Source organism: Podarcis liolepis (assembly GCF_965112155.1).
Source record: "Podarcis liolepis genome assembly, chromosome: 4".
Taxonomy (NCBI): Eukaryota; Metazoa; Chordata; class Lepidosauria; order Squamata; family Lacertidae; genus Podarcis; species Podarcis liolepis.
Window position 1 is genome coordinate 40,965,284 of NC_139558.1, and position 14,951 is coordinate 40,980,234.

Consider the following 14,951-nt stretch of genomic DNA (forward strand, 5'->3'; position numbering starts at 1 on the left):
CTGGCATCCACTGAAATGTGGGCTTATTTAAGAGAGTGTTTTAAGTATGAAAGGGTGAGCCAGTGCAAACAGGAACTGCATAGGAAGAGCAAAGAATCTTTAACACAATGTAGATTTTTGAGGGGATACGTAATTAGACATTTCTCAGGCACCACAGGAGATACCAGCAGGCACCCTGGCACCATGCTGGCGGACCCTACATTAAGTTCTCTGTGCTGAAATAAAGCTGCATGGGGGAAAGGGGGGGGGACACCACTGCCAATGTCCTCCTCCCCACCAGCTTCCCGTTGTGTAAAAGAGGCATCTGAAAACATTCAGCATTTCCAATAGAAGCCTGTGTGCTGATGCATTCAACTGAATGCAGTTTGAAGACTCTTTCAGAGTCAAAGGTGAAGCCACCAGTTACAGGGGAACCCCCATGCCACCCTCAGTAAGTTTGATTTAACACAGATAACCATGCATAAATATGGCTGTAGAGAATATACTATATTCAATACTGTCTATCAAATGGGTCAAGCTGAAAGGCTTAGAATGATGCAGTTATAATGTAGCACCAAACCTGAGCATGAAGAAGGGTGAGAAATTAGTCTTGAATGTAGCAGCAGGGGTCCATCTGTTCAATTTTTGACGTATTATTTATCATACTAAAGTAGGTCATTTTTAATCGTGCTTCTCCATTCCTTCTAGCTCACAGGAATATACATCATGCCTTCTCCTTGCTAAGAAAAAGAAGAAAAATCAATAAAGGCTGAATAACATTTAAATCAGGACGTTCCAGTTTGACACTCACAAGAGAACTGAAGGTCTAAGAGTGCCAGTATTGTCAGTACAAAAGCATTCCTGATAGGCCTGGGCATACTACTCTAAGTGCAACCTAAGGAGCTCAAGCTGGGATTTTCTGCTTTTGCCATGACCCTGCTGCCCTTTGCTTCTGGCTGAATTTAAAAGCAAACCTACCAGATTTGCACTTTATGAAACAATATGCAAACTAAAAAAAAACACCAACCATCATTCGCAATTCACACCTCAGAATTTTGCGGTGCAGTTCTATGTTCAAGTACCCTGTACAAAAAGACATATACTAGGGTAAAGTGTGCATAAAAATGCATATATCAGTGATAAAACATACAAAGGTGTTTTATATTACAGGAAATTGTTTTGCAAAACATGTTTAGGCAAAATTTCCTAGAAAAATGTCTGTATTGGGAGAAATTTGCACTAAATTGGTGATGAATTTCCATGAGCACTTAAAGCAATCTGAGGTATCCTATCGCCCCAGGGATGCCCTTTCAGGGGCCATAGGATTGCAGTCTAAACAGTTTGTGTTTTGTTTTCTGGTTTATGTAGCCCTGATGAAAATAACATAATGTATTTTATTTTATACACCACGAGCTTTGGAATGAATCCTTCTTGTTGAAAATTGTTTAAACAACATAACATCTCTGGCAACACTTGCCAAAGATGTATGCAATGACAACAGCTGAAGATCTGAGAAAACCACATTGTGTACTCTAAAACAGGGGTCAGCAAACTTTTTCAGCAGGGGGCCATTCCACTGTCCCTCAGACCTTGTGGGGGGCCGGACTATATATATATTTTTTTTGGGGGGGGGAATGAACGAATTACCCACAAATAACCCAGAGACGCATTTTAAATAAAAAGACACATTCTACTCATGTAAAAACACCAGGCAGGCCCCACAAATAACCCAAAGATGCATTTTAAATAAAAGGACACATTCTACTCATATAAAAACACGCTGATTCCTGGATTTAGAAAGTGATCGGGCCGGATCTGGTCCCCGGACCTTAGTTTGCCTCCCCATGTTCTAAAACGTATCTGATCAATACAAACCAAAACACTACACATGCAGAGGTTTCCTGTTTTTCTCATCTGAAGGCAAAAGCTCTTTCAACTGCATGTCTGAGCTCATGATGGAGGATGGTGAAGCTATTGCCTTGATCCAACAAGTGAAACACATGTGTTTACCAGAACTGGAAAGACCTGAGCCAGGGGGCAGAAGCCCCACTGAAATCACCTTCAAAACCACATGTGGATGCACAAGTGGACTGAATCCAGTTCTTTTCCTGAACTGGTTATTGGTGCTCTTCGAAACCATTTGATAAGGCTTCATGTTTGCACTCTCATTTTCACCTTTTAGACCCTTGTTCCCACGCCCCGAGAGACACATCCGCAGCACCTGTTTGCGCATGATCTTCCCTCTGCTGTACGGGAGCCACAGTTCATTGCTTATTTACATACACCCCACAGAGATGCTTTCATCAAACCCAAAACACACACACACAACCATGCCTGCTGTTGTGTATCTCCACTTCCACATGCAAAATGGGTGCTATCAGAAACAGGTCTTAAATTCCAAGTCCCTGAGTGGGTCAGCTGCAGTCAAATGCTGGGTTTACATCCAGACGCAGCGGATGTTGTACAGTTCCCCTTTGCTTCTCTTGCCCAAGATGCTCTTGGCAGAAAGATGGGCCTCAGGTGGGAAACCGGGATGAGCACTGATTAGCTGGAAGAGTTAAAGAGATTTATACATCCAATATAACGAAACCTGTATGATCCTGTATAACTTGCTCGTTGCTAATCTCCTTCCAACTGTGCTTTGGCACGGAACACCAAGCCTACTCCAGCTCAATATGCAGCTCTGTATATTTCTCTGGTAATTAACCTTGACAATTTGAAGTGTACAGCTTCAGCCTGGGTATCATGCTCGTCCCTACCCTCTGCTGCTAAAATAAAATTATATCTTTGCTCATCCATTCATTTTACATGTAGAAAGACAGATGGTTGCTCTGGATTGTTCCGCGCTGCAACAGATGCCGTAATTGAGGGCTGGAAAACTCTGCCAAATTAATTAGATACCCTTACCAATTTGGATGGAAAGGACAGTGCATTACCATTCCGCACTGTAGAGCTTCTGACACATTGGGGTTATCTTTGTTGAATTTGCAGGTTTCCTTGGGAACTCTTCCCATTGTTCAAGCTGGGACTAGAACCGCTTGCATCACTGAGGGATTTGCCAGGTGCTGAACGGTGAAGACGCAAGAGCAGCAAAACGAAGGAGAAGGGAGAATTGGAGGACAAAAGCAGACGTGTATCCAAGTGTTTATAGAAAAGTCAGTATATCCTCACTCCCATTCATCCATTAAAAAAACAGGTAAGGAAACGGACCATTGTTATTCTAATGAGAAAAATGCTCTTCTCAGTATGATGGACAGGGAGGATGTGAAGAACTGGGTATTACATGGACCCCTAAGTGTGCACACATGCAGTGGCATAGCGTGGGGGGTCCAGGGGGGGCCGGCCGCACCGGGCGCAACATCTGGGGGTTAGGGTTAGGGGGCGCAAATCCATGGGTTAGGGGGCGCAAATTACTTGCCTTGCCCCGGGTGCTGACAACCCACGCTACGCCACTGCACACATGTACAGAGGGTTTCTCTGCAATCCTTAAAAAGGAAGCAACACCCAAACGTGGCTTCAATTCAGATCCTGTTCAGTGCACAGTGCTATGCAAAAAAATAAATAAATTCAGTCAAAGTGGCCTAATGAGCAAGACTGTCATAGAAGAGAGAGAAAGCTGACTTAGAATGGAGCATCAACTTTTATTTTACCCTCAAACCAAGGGGAGAAGAGGAAACAATAAAGAAAAAAACATGGTCTTCTTGAATAAAAAGAGTCCTGTTGGATCAGATCAATGGCCCGACTAGTCCAGCATCCTCTTCTTGCAGTGGCCAAGCAAACTGCCTCCAACAATGGAAGGACAACATAGTCATTTTGGTTTGTAGCCATATGCTAGCTCACCCTGCCATCTCTGAGAAACGTATTACTGCAATGATTTTATCAAAGAAAACCAGTTATTTATTAAAATATTTATGCGCTGCTGCATCATAAAAAAAAATAATCACAGGGGTTTACAATATAAAACAAAAACCAGACATTAAAGCCATAAAAAGTTAAAAGCAAGTTAAAAGCAATAATAAATAAATAAATAAATACATACATACATACATACATACATACATACATACATACATCTATAGACAATTGTGGGGATGTACTCTTAATGGCCTGCCTAGGGCTGGCAGAATAGAAAAGTTATTAGCAGGTGTTTAAAAGGTGGCACAGAAGGAGCCAATGTGTATCTATTGGCAGAGTCTTCCACAGCTGATAACATGAAAATCTTGGTTTATCACTGTTGTCGGCTGACAACACCAATTCAGGGAACCATCAGAAAAAGTGCCGATAATTCATGAAACGAAACAACTTTTTTCAAACAAAGACGCAATTCATGTGAGATTGAGAAAGCATTACAACTTGAACCTGGTTTTAAGCATTGCTGAGTTCAAGCTGCATCGATTCAGAATATGACTAGGCCAAGCTGATTCCATTCCACTTTCTAAGAAACAAATACCCCTCTCTTATTATCACTTATTACTCTCGTACGGGACTGCTTTGACACACAGGAGCCGGCAGAAGGGAAATGACACAGCAGTTTGAAGGATAGCTATTGCACTAATGACAAGACTGGAGGGTTCTCAGCACTGGCATACTTAAACAAGAACTAGTATTAAGGGACAAACTTCACCTTTTTCAGGATATGTGTGATTCTTCTTAAAGGCAGCCATGTGGTGAAGGGCCATTTGGATCAGGGCAGGCAATTTACCAGGGCAAAACGTCTCCCTCCCAGTGCTGCTGTGAGCTGCATTCTTTCATAATACATGCTATGGCTCTGATCTCAAACACCATGCTTCAAAAAGGTGCGTTTGCTTTTAGGGAAAGGAGGAGACATCGGGAGATCCAGGCATGGAGCTTAGTAGTTTGAGCCAAAGACAGTTGTACACAGGACCATAATGACATGAATTAGGATACCCAGAATTTTAAGGGAAGGATCCAGCCCTATGACAAACATTGGAGAGCTACTGCTAGCCACTGTAAGGAACATTGGGCCAACTCTGGATGGAGAAGTTTCCTATGCTTAGGCCGGTGGCAGGTCTACTTATTACCAGTGCCACTTAACTCAAAACAATACGTGGCAATGTTATGTGTGAAGACTTCCAGATGGGTCCCATCAGTTGTTTTGACTGCTTTCATACCTCTAGCAGCTACTACTAGGAGTGCCTGGTGGAGAATGTCTACATGAAGTGGGTCCAATTTGCTGCATATAAAACCTTCATGGGAACCAGTCACCATACAGAGGTTGTTTCAAGTGGTGCTCAAGAGTCAGAGAACGGTGGCTGATGATGTTTATAGGCACAATATGTGCTTCCGCCAAAGCTTTCTGTTTTCCACAGACTAATGGCTTATTGGTCCAAAATGCCTTTAACTATTAGCATCAGATGCATGCTTCTACAACAGAGTATAGTGTCATTTTAATAAATCTCCTCACATAAGAAAGTACATTTTAGGCAAGTTTGGGTCATTTTGTCTCAAGTTCTTTGCAGGGCTTTTTCCCCCCTCATAGAAAGGGACTAGAAAGGGTGCAAGAGAAACTTAATAGCAAGAGACAGCCCTGTCACAAAAATTAGTCACTCTGCAAGGGTGGTTTTCTCCCCATTCTGTCGCCATGCCAGATAGATATAGAAAACAGCATGTAAGAAGAATTCGGTCAAACTTTTGACTGTTGTAACTTTAGGTTAGCTTTATTTCTAATAAGTTTCAGACGGGTTTTTGAAGCCCTCTGTTAAAACTACCCTGTCAAATTTGTGGTGTTTCTTAGAACGGGGATAAAGAACATAAATGATTGTGTCTTGTAGGAATGCAGGACTGCTCAAGTCGTGGAAAGCATGCCATAGAGAAAGCAACGGAAGGTTTTTGTGTGCACCTAGAAGGAGCCTAAGGTTGTTCACCTCAAGATAGATTTCTGTCTCTGTTTTCTTGTGGTGTAGTCACCCTGATCGTGGCCCAGCTAAGGGTGAACACCAGTAACTGACAAAGGTACATATATTAATACAGTGGTACCTCGGGTTACATACGCTTCAGGTTACATACACTTCAGGTTACAGACTCCGCCAACCCAGAAATAGTACCTCGGGTTAAGAACTTTGCTTCAGGATGAGAACAGAAACCGTGCTCCAGCGGCGTGGCGGCAGCAGGAGGCCCCATTAGCTAAAGTGGTCTTCAAGTTAAGAACAGTTTCAGGTTAAGAACAGACCTCCAGAACGAATTAAGTTCTTAACCTGAGGTACCACTGTATAGCAGAGAAAAGTTTAAGATTGCTCTGTCAACTAAAAATTACCATTCTAATTTCATTGTTCTCTGATCATGCCTCTGTGTCAGATTTTTACCAACATTCCATCACGTTGGGGGGTGGGGTGAGGGAGAGTGAGTGTTTTCTTGTTACTGAGCTTTATTCAAAGCTATACTTAAAAGCCTTTAATACAGACACAAGAGAGCTTGCTAATACACAATTCAACTGAAAGGGAACCAATTTAAAGGAATGAACATGTGCATTGCTACTGCTTATTCCTCCTCCCCATCACTTATAAATGCTGATATATTTGTGCAGAGGCTTACACTGCCGTGTTTGCAGATCACTCAGCATGCCAGACTATAAATTCATTATGTACACCATTTGCCACAATGATTTTGCAGGGGCAAAAAATTGTTTGCATAAACTTTTCTGGTCCAGATAAAAAATTCCTTCCAGTAGCACCTTAAAGACCAACTAAGTTAGTTCTTGGTATGAGCTTTCGTGTGCATGCACACTTCTGGTCCAGGTTATTTCTTTGTGGTCCTGAGCTGTAGTTGCCCATATAAAAGTTGCCAGAGGTTCTGCTCTTGTCCAAACCCACTTCATTTTGCTCTAACATTGAAGATAAACTGTGTAAAACTGTAGCTGAAGTTATGTGCTCTACAATGATCATAAAAGCATGAACATTTCTTTGATTGTAGGGTTGTCAGTCTCTACTACCATATGTTTACTGGTCTCATGAGGCAAAAAACAGACAACAGATTCACAATTAGGTGGAAAATTTTCCTTAAAATATTTAAAACTGGAGAAGAATAGTTATTACTAACTAAAACAATTACACTCATGAGAAGGGTTGCTACTTGAGGGTCAATTTCCAAATCTATAGTTCCATATGCTCTGCATATTCCATTTGAGATAGAACAGCACTTGGGGAAGCGTTAAATCAGCTGGATAAATTATTGCTGAATTTCACTTGAGTGTACATAGCTTCTGCTTCTCTTTTCTTTGCTTTATTCCTCAGCACTAAAGTGTATTTGTGCTGACATATTTTGCAAAATGAAAATCTACATTCTCCACAGCCAGGGCCGGATTTACGTATAAGCTAAATAAGTTTCCTTCCTTCCTTCCTCCCTTCCTCCCTCCCTCTCTCCCTCATAGCATACATGATGCTGCTTTCATCATCAGCTGGCTCCACAACCATCCACAATTGCTCTGCTTATGATCTGGCCTGGAATCTTATGCCGGAATAATCATATGCCACATGATCTATGATATCATACATTACAAATACAGCACAGTTTGCTATGCCCTTCATTGTAAGGAAACCACACCTGAGGTATGTGCTGCCACCCCTGAAACCTCTCACCACTCAGGGACTGTGGGTGTAGGAATGCTTCTTTGTGGGCATTCTAGGTGTAGTCTAAAACAGCACCTAACAGAGCTCAATTGGCATGTCCTTTTCCACATTCCAGGTTTAGACTATAACTTAACGCAAATACTGCCAGTGGCTACAACATCAGCCAACTTCACACCCTTGCTTTGTTTATCTTCTAGTATGATGAACACTTTTGGATAATGTAAAACCTTGTGCACTATTTTGTAACATTTTGGGTAGCAAATAATAATGGTATTGTTCTAATGTGAATTTTGGAATTTCTTTGGTGGTTGGTTACAGTGTGGTGTAGTGGTTAAGAGCAGTAGACTCGTAATCTGGTGAACCAGGTTCGCATCTCCGCTCCTCCACTTGCAGCTGCTGGGTGACCTTGGGCTAGTCACACTTCTCTGAAGTCTCTCAGCCCCACTCACCTCACAGAGTGTTTGTTGTGGGGGAGGAAGGGAAAGGAGATTGTTAGCCGCTTTGAGACTCCTTAGGGTAGTGATAAAGCGGGATATCAAATCCAAACTCTTCTTCTTCTACAGTCATATTCAAACAAACATAAATAATAAAACCAATGACTTGAAAATATTTTCCCGCATATCTCTAGGGCTTCCCCATCCTCTGCTTCCATCGACAGGGACCCATGTCTCCTCTTCCCTGGGCCCATTTGGTGCCCAGCGCATCTGCACATGACAACTGCTCTGTAACATCCCTTGGGTGAGGTCAATATGAAGAATGAGCTTACCTCTGGTTTGTAGTCCACCCCTTGGTTCTGATCTTCAGGCAATACTAAGGAGACTCTGGTACCTTCGCAGCAGTGATCTTCATTATCATGAAACACAAGCTTTTGAGGAACCATGTGACACAGTGCCTCAGCTCTAAGGCCTGCACCAAACAAAAGAAAAAGAGAAACCTCTCAAAAACTAACAGTCCCTCTTAAAGCTGTAACACAACCATACAGTATATTTAAAGCACTATGGTACTACTTTAAACCATCATGGCTCCCTCCCCCCCCAAGAATCCTGGGAGTTTGTGAAGAGTACTGAGAGTTTTTAAGGAACCCCTGTTCCCCCAGGCCAGCCCAAGAAACCTTGGCACACCTGAGCCAAACCCCTACCCCCAGCCTGGCCATGCAACCTGCCATTTTGTACAACACCATGCACTCACCAGTCAGCATGGCAAATGGTCAGGGATGACATGACACTGACAAGCCATGTGGTGTAATGGTTAGAGTGGCAGACTAGGGCCTGGAAGACTAGAGTTCAAATCCCCACTCATTTTAATGTTTGATGTTTTATTATGTTTTCATACATGTTGGAAGCCACCCAGAGTAGCTGGGATAACCTAGTCATATAGGTAGGATGTAAATAAAGGAGTTATTATGGAATAGGATGTCCTCCCCAGAAATGGTGGAGGGTATGCTAGCTCTGTACTCCCAAGCCCCTCATGAAGAAATTGCTACCCTCATTTGATTCCATAAAATACATTTGTCAAAAAGTAAAACCCTTTCCTCACCACTTTTTAAGAATTCTGGTTACATAACAGGTGTTTGGTAAGTGTGAAGGAGTAACAGATAAATATGTGGCAAAGGTAGGAAGTGTGGTATGGAAATTCCTGCTTTTGTTTTATCCTATACTCTGCTCTGGATAAGGTGGGGCTAATTTTTATGAGTGCTGAATAAATATGCTGTCTTCTGCTTCAGTGCAGGGAATCTCTTTCCCCCCCTGCTAGTTAAAGACTTCTTGCACTTTAAATAAACCAGAGTAACTGCACAGGTTTGATGTGCAAGATTTTCTGTGAAATATTTATTTGGTGGGTAGCAGAAGAGAATTAGGGGGACATGTTAAGTGGCTGGGTTTTTATACTGAAACGTCCTTTTTTTAAAAAGGTACCGTGAAGTGAGAGTGCTTGAAGTTTTTAAAGATTCTGAAATATTTGATAAGGCTCTCAAGAACTTGCAACCGTTATATTAATCTTTGTTATCAGTGGCACTTTGGTTCTCCTCCATTCACTCAATGAGTATCTTAAACAAACAGGTTTTGGCAGGGGACAAAACCAAAGCAAAAGCGTCAGACACATTTGGTGGTGCAGAGCATGATCAATGTAACCCAGCCAAGTGAAGCACTATAACACCCCATTGATTTCAGTGGAAAAGTTAAGTACGTACTTACCGTATTTTTTGCTCTATAGGACTCACTTTTTCCCCTTCAAAAATTAAGGGGAAATGTGTGTGCGTCCTATGGAGCGAATGCAGGCTCCTTGGCTTCAGCGATAGCAACGCGAAGCCTCCGAAATGCAGAGGGAGCGCTCCCTCCGTGCTCCGGAGGCTTCGCGTCGCTTTCGCTAAAGCCTGAAGGGGCTCCGTTTCTCCTGCCGCTTCGCTGAAGGGGCGCTGAGCAGAGAGGGGGAGATTTTTTTCCCCTTGTTCTCCCCCTCTAAAACAAGGTGCGTCTTATGGTCGGGTGCGTCCTATAGAGCGAAAAGTACGGTAAATCTCTCTCCCCCCTCCCTTTGAAATCGAAAGAGTTCATCTCTGCCTGGTTTCTGCCCAAAAAGGTTCGTTTAATTCTTTTCTTCACTGAGGTAAGAGCTGTTGATGCAATTGAACTTAACTGATGTGGCTTGTATTAAATAATCACAATCCCCTTAAAACAGAATGGCTCCATCTCATTACAAGCACTTACATTTATCACAGATTCAATACCTACCTTACCCACATAGTCTAAATGATATCAAGCTGGTTACTGCTTCATTATCCAATAGGCACACTATGCATGGGCTTAGGGCGGAGAGACAGAGAGAGAGAGATTTTGGAAAGAATTTGACATTTGGTTGTTTTTTTTAAAAAAGCATCAAAGTAGATATCAAGGGAGAAGTCAGAAATTTGTTGGACTTGCTTACTAAACTTGCTTACACACTACATTTTTCTGTTCTCTGTTTTTTACTTATCCCCATCTAAATTAGTGGGCATCTAGCTAATGTTGCAGAGGGATGCGGGTGGCACTGTGGGTTAAACCACAGAGCCTAGGACTTGCCGATCAGAAGGTCGGCGGTTCAAATCCCCGTGACGGGGTGAGTTCCCGTTGCTTGGTCCCTGCTCCTGCCAACCTAGCAGTTGGAAAGCACGTCAAAGTGCAAGTAGATAAATAGGTACCGCTCTGGCGGGAAGGTAAACGGTGTTTCCATGCGCTGCTCTGGTTCGCCAGAAGTGGCTTAGTCATGCTGGACACATGACCCGGAAGCTGTACGCCAGCTCCCTCGGCCAATAAAGCAAGATGAGCGCCACAACCCCAGAGTCGGTCAGAACTGGACCTAATGGTCAGGGGTCCCTTTACCTTTACCTTTGGTGCATGTTGCACATGATATATATGGATGTGCATTTCAGATTACATGTAAGCTTTGTGTCATTTTAAAAAAGTAACATTTCATACTATGACTTAGTATTGTTTTTATTTTGAATTACATTTAGGGAGGCCCCATGTTTTTAGTGCTTACAGCTTCTAAAGGTCTCAATCCAGCTCTGCAGGTGGTGAGCTAACAGTTAACTCTTGGCAATTAGGAATAAAACATGTAACATAACAGAGATTGCTGCAGTAGCTTGCTCTACAGGAAGAGGGATGGATGTGCTGAGGTGGAATAACAGTATCACTGCCATCAGAAGTGGCTTACTAAGGAGGGCATATCCACTTCACCAGTCTCCTGCCAACTGAATCACAGCTACTTACTGTGAGAGGGAGGGGCAAACAGGTAGCGAGTTCAGCATGGTGCAAAGACACTGGCGGAGCCAATCCAGTGCTCCTCGTGTCCTGTTTGCACCATGCTGACCTCCTCACAATCTTACCTCTCTGCTTCCCTGTAAGCTACAGGAACCCACCAGTCTGAGAAGCTAGCCGAGCAGCTCTGCCCCACCTAGCAAACCACTTCTGACTACCATGCCATTGGGCCTTGAGGAAGAGCGGAAACATACCAAGAAGAGTTTGGATTTGATATCCTATTTTATCACTACCTGAAGAAGTCTCAAAGCAGCTAACATTCTCCTTTCCCTTCCTCCCCCACAACAAACACTCTGTGGGGTGAGTGGGGCTGAGAGACTTCAAAGAAGTGTGACTGGCCCAAGGTCACCCAGCAGCTGCATGTGGAGGAGCGGAGACGCGAACCAGGTTCACCAGATTACAAGTCTACCGCTCTTAACCACTACACCACACTGGCTCTCAACAAGGCAGTGAACAGGTGGTGGCGGCTCTCGCTGTTCTTTGTCTTCACCTTCATCACCACAAGAGGGGCCCAGAATGGCAGGAAAAGACAACTGTTTAACAGATCAGAAATGATTAAGATCTTGGGAAATGTAGTCAGTTCTTTTAAAAAATCATCATCATCGTCAGACTTTGTGTTTGCAAAATGATGAACTTGGACATACCTGTGTTATTACCAACTGAACTTGCAGATGATGGTTCTTTCCACTGAGTAAGCAGGGGTGAAAGTAGTGGTGGTGCTTTTTAGTTACAGGACACATGATTGGCTGGGGCACAGGTGGCTAAAGAGAATAGTGAATTTCATACTATTAGGGTAGGGAAGGGGTGTCTGTTATGAAAGATATACCTGAGTGAACAACTACAACAACAAAGGAGATGACTTTCTCTTAGGAAGCCATACTGTATTGATCAAACGGAAGCTATTTGATCTGCATCTAAATGGCCAGCGCATTGCAGGAAATAAGAAAATGCAGAATAGTTGAATAATCAATGTGACTGAAATTGACAAGCAGCTGGATTCTGTAATACACGCTGTCCTCAAGAGGAAAATGTGCATATGGCTTTCCTGAATCTCATTATAATTTATGTATTTTCAAGATATAAAAATTGATGAAATACATTTATTTAAATCCCTGGAAAGAAATAATGGGTAATACTGAAAATGAATTCCAGGAGGCAAATTTACCCTCAGGGGATAATAAAATTATTGAAGTTCAAACCATTAGAAACACGATCCTCATGAAGTGCCCCCTTTTCCTTATATAAGATACTGGGTTCTTTTGCCTGATTAATTCTGCAGGGAAGGGGAGGAGAGTTTTCCCATCACTCTGCACAGCCTTGGCAGCAAATTGCTGAAAGAAGTGAGCCAAGTGGCTGTGCATTAAGAATGCACAGCATGTGCCATTGTGGTGTACACTGTCATGTTCGAAGTGGAGAGAGAGAGAGAGTCATGATTCTATACATGAGGAAGCTACAATTAACCACGTAGTAAACTCAATGGCCCATACAGAAGCAAATACCCCCGCCCCACAATGCAATCTCACAATGGAGCATTCACATTAATAAAGATGAACGACATTTGTCATTTTTGTTGGGACTGGCTTGCAATCCAGCAGACCCCAGGTCAGATCAGCCCATCCCCACCGCCAGAATGCCCTGCTTTAGAGCTTTCCATGGAGTCCTGCTGGCAAAAAGATTGGTGGGCATCACAATAAACGCTGCACCAGTATCCCATGGTGGATCAGGGGGTTGGATTGTATTCTAAGCAAGGCAGAGTGTGAAGCTAGAGCCTTCCATCTTTCTAAAATGATAGTAAACGAAGAGAGGTGAAGTCTATTTTCATGTGCATGAAAAAGCCTCTCTTATCCGCTAGCCAGGACATTGCAATCTACAAGACAGATAGGCCATCTTAGGGTGCCATCTCCCTCAGAGGAGCGAGGGGTGATGGCCTGGTAAGAGAGTCTTCTCCTGCATGTCTCCCAAACTGTGAAACTTCCCTCTTAATCGAGGGTGTATCTCTTCACCTTGGTCTGTGACAGCTGAACACAGGGCAATGCAACCATGTGAGTATGTCGCATGTGGGTTTGCACACAGAGAAACATGGCACATTGCCATACACATCCTGTATCAGATGAACTCTACATCTTATTTGCTGCTTTAGTGCACAACCTGTAACTCATCAAGCTTGATGAGCCCAGCCATGTATGGCAATCCAACAGAGAATTCTATCAACCTCTTTTTGCTGCCCGGTTAAGGTTGCAAAATAAAAGGATTTTCAAGCACTGGCAAACCACCCGGTACAACACTGGTATGCTGCGGTTGTCTCGATAGGCCTGTCTTATGGCATCTGCGTCAACAACCCAAGCAGCCTACCTCTTTGCTCAGGGGGCATTATATCATTGCAGCCCATGATGTGGCAGAACTGCCAAGATAACAGCAGCCTGTTACATATATTTTTTTCCAAAAGCCATTTCATTCCTCCTCCCCCACCACCTCCACTTCAGAGAAGACGCTTTGCCACCATTTCCCACTCATTTCACCCTTTGAATCTTGGATTCATTATAACATTACATCTCAGATGAAATTCAGAAAGGTTAAAGGCATTGATTAAGGAGGTGATTATGCATTTAGGTTTCAGGAGGGGGAAGAACCAGACTACACAATCCTGAGGGTACATTAACCTTTGAGATCTTCAACTATTGTACGGCTGGCAATACCGAATCCTCTCGTGAAAATGTCAGCAAAACACATGGCCTCGCTTGGCTGTTCATTTGCTTGACAGAAATGTGGTAATGAACAAAAGGTGGCCATAAAACAGGAAAAGAGAGCCTGAAATCAATCTCTCTCAGCTTAGATTAAGGTCCTGTCAGCGAATCCTCTAGCACAGATGGCCAAAAGGCTCACTTGTTGAAAAATGAAAGGAGACAGAGGATTAACCCTCAGCTATCTGAATGCCAAACATTAAGCTAATTAATGCTGGGAGGACTAGTGTTCTGTACTGATGCTGAGGAGGGACAGCGGGGGTCTAAGCGCATGAAGTGGCAGAGAAGAAATGGCCAAATGAACAGCAGGCAGAGGTGCTTAGCCTGTTCATCTGTTGCTGCATATTTCCCATTACTGCTACAGCACCTCACCATCTCAAGTGTACACATCAGTCCCAACAGCTGGCAAATAATATTCTCTCCTGTAAATCTGAGATAAACATGTCTGTGTACATATCTCATTCCAGCCCTGCATTTGAAGTATCTATTGGACTTCAGGTCACGCAGCTGGCTTACAGGGCAATATTGACAAATGATACATTTTTTCTATTAGTTTTAATTGTCATGACATAGAAATATAATAAATCAAATCAACGGTGATTTCCTTGGAAATGTTCCTTAGTGGAGGCTTTGAGAACTCTTTGAAAATGAAGTTCCCAGACTCGAGAACAACAGAATTGGTTCTCTAGGTGTCATGTACCCTAAGGCTCCCTTAGCTGTTGCTTTTTTCCCCAGGCCAGCTCCTTCAAAGCACACAAGGCACCCAAGGTAATTGCACAACCTGCTCCGACTCCCTCTCCTTCCACTGTGAATATGGCAGACATGGGAAATGGCTCTCTGTGCCTGGGTGG

General features: G+C 43.2%; 2 long non-coding RNA genes across 4 annotated transcripts in view; one reads left to right on the forward strand and one right to left on the reverse strand.

Moving 5' to 3' along the window:
* LOC310706384 overlaps nucleotides 1-14,951 on the reverse strand; it is a 74,068-nt gene that overhangs the window by 22,843 nt on the left and 36,274 nt on the right. The window contains exons 5-7 of the long non-coding RNA XR_014525813.1: nucleotides 8,332-8,471; nucleotides 2,887-3,044; nucleotides 560-719 (exon numbers count right to left, since the gene is read on the reverse strand). This is a non-coding gene — a long non-coding RNA (uncharacterized lncRNA). The remainder of the gene's footprint in view (nucleotides 1-559; nucleotides 720-2,886; nucleotides 3,045-8,331; nucleotides 8,472-14,951) is intronic.
* Nucleotides 698-7,830, forward strand: LOC310706406. 3 transcript variants are annotated; one of them, XR_014525842.1, is made up of 4 exons: nucleotides 698-803; nucleotides 2,971-3,175; nucleotides 5,772-5,952; nucleotides 7,367-7,830. It is a non-coding gene; the product is annotated as an uncharacterized lncRNA (long non-coding RNA). The 3 variants fall into 3 exon arrangements; XR_014525843.1 differs by having other exon boundaries at nucleotides 715-817; XR_014525844.1 differs by lacking the exons at nucleotides 5,772-5,952; nucleotides 7,367-7,830 and adding an exon at nucleotides 4,792-5,415 and having other exon boundaries at nucleotides 715-817.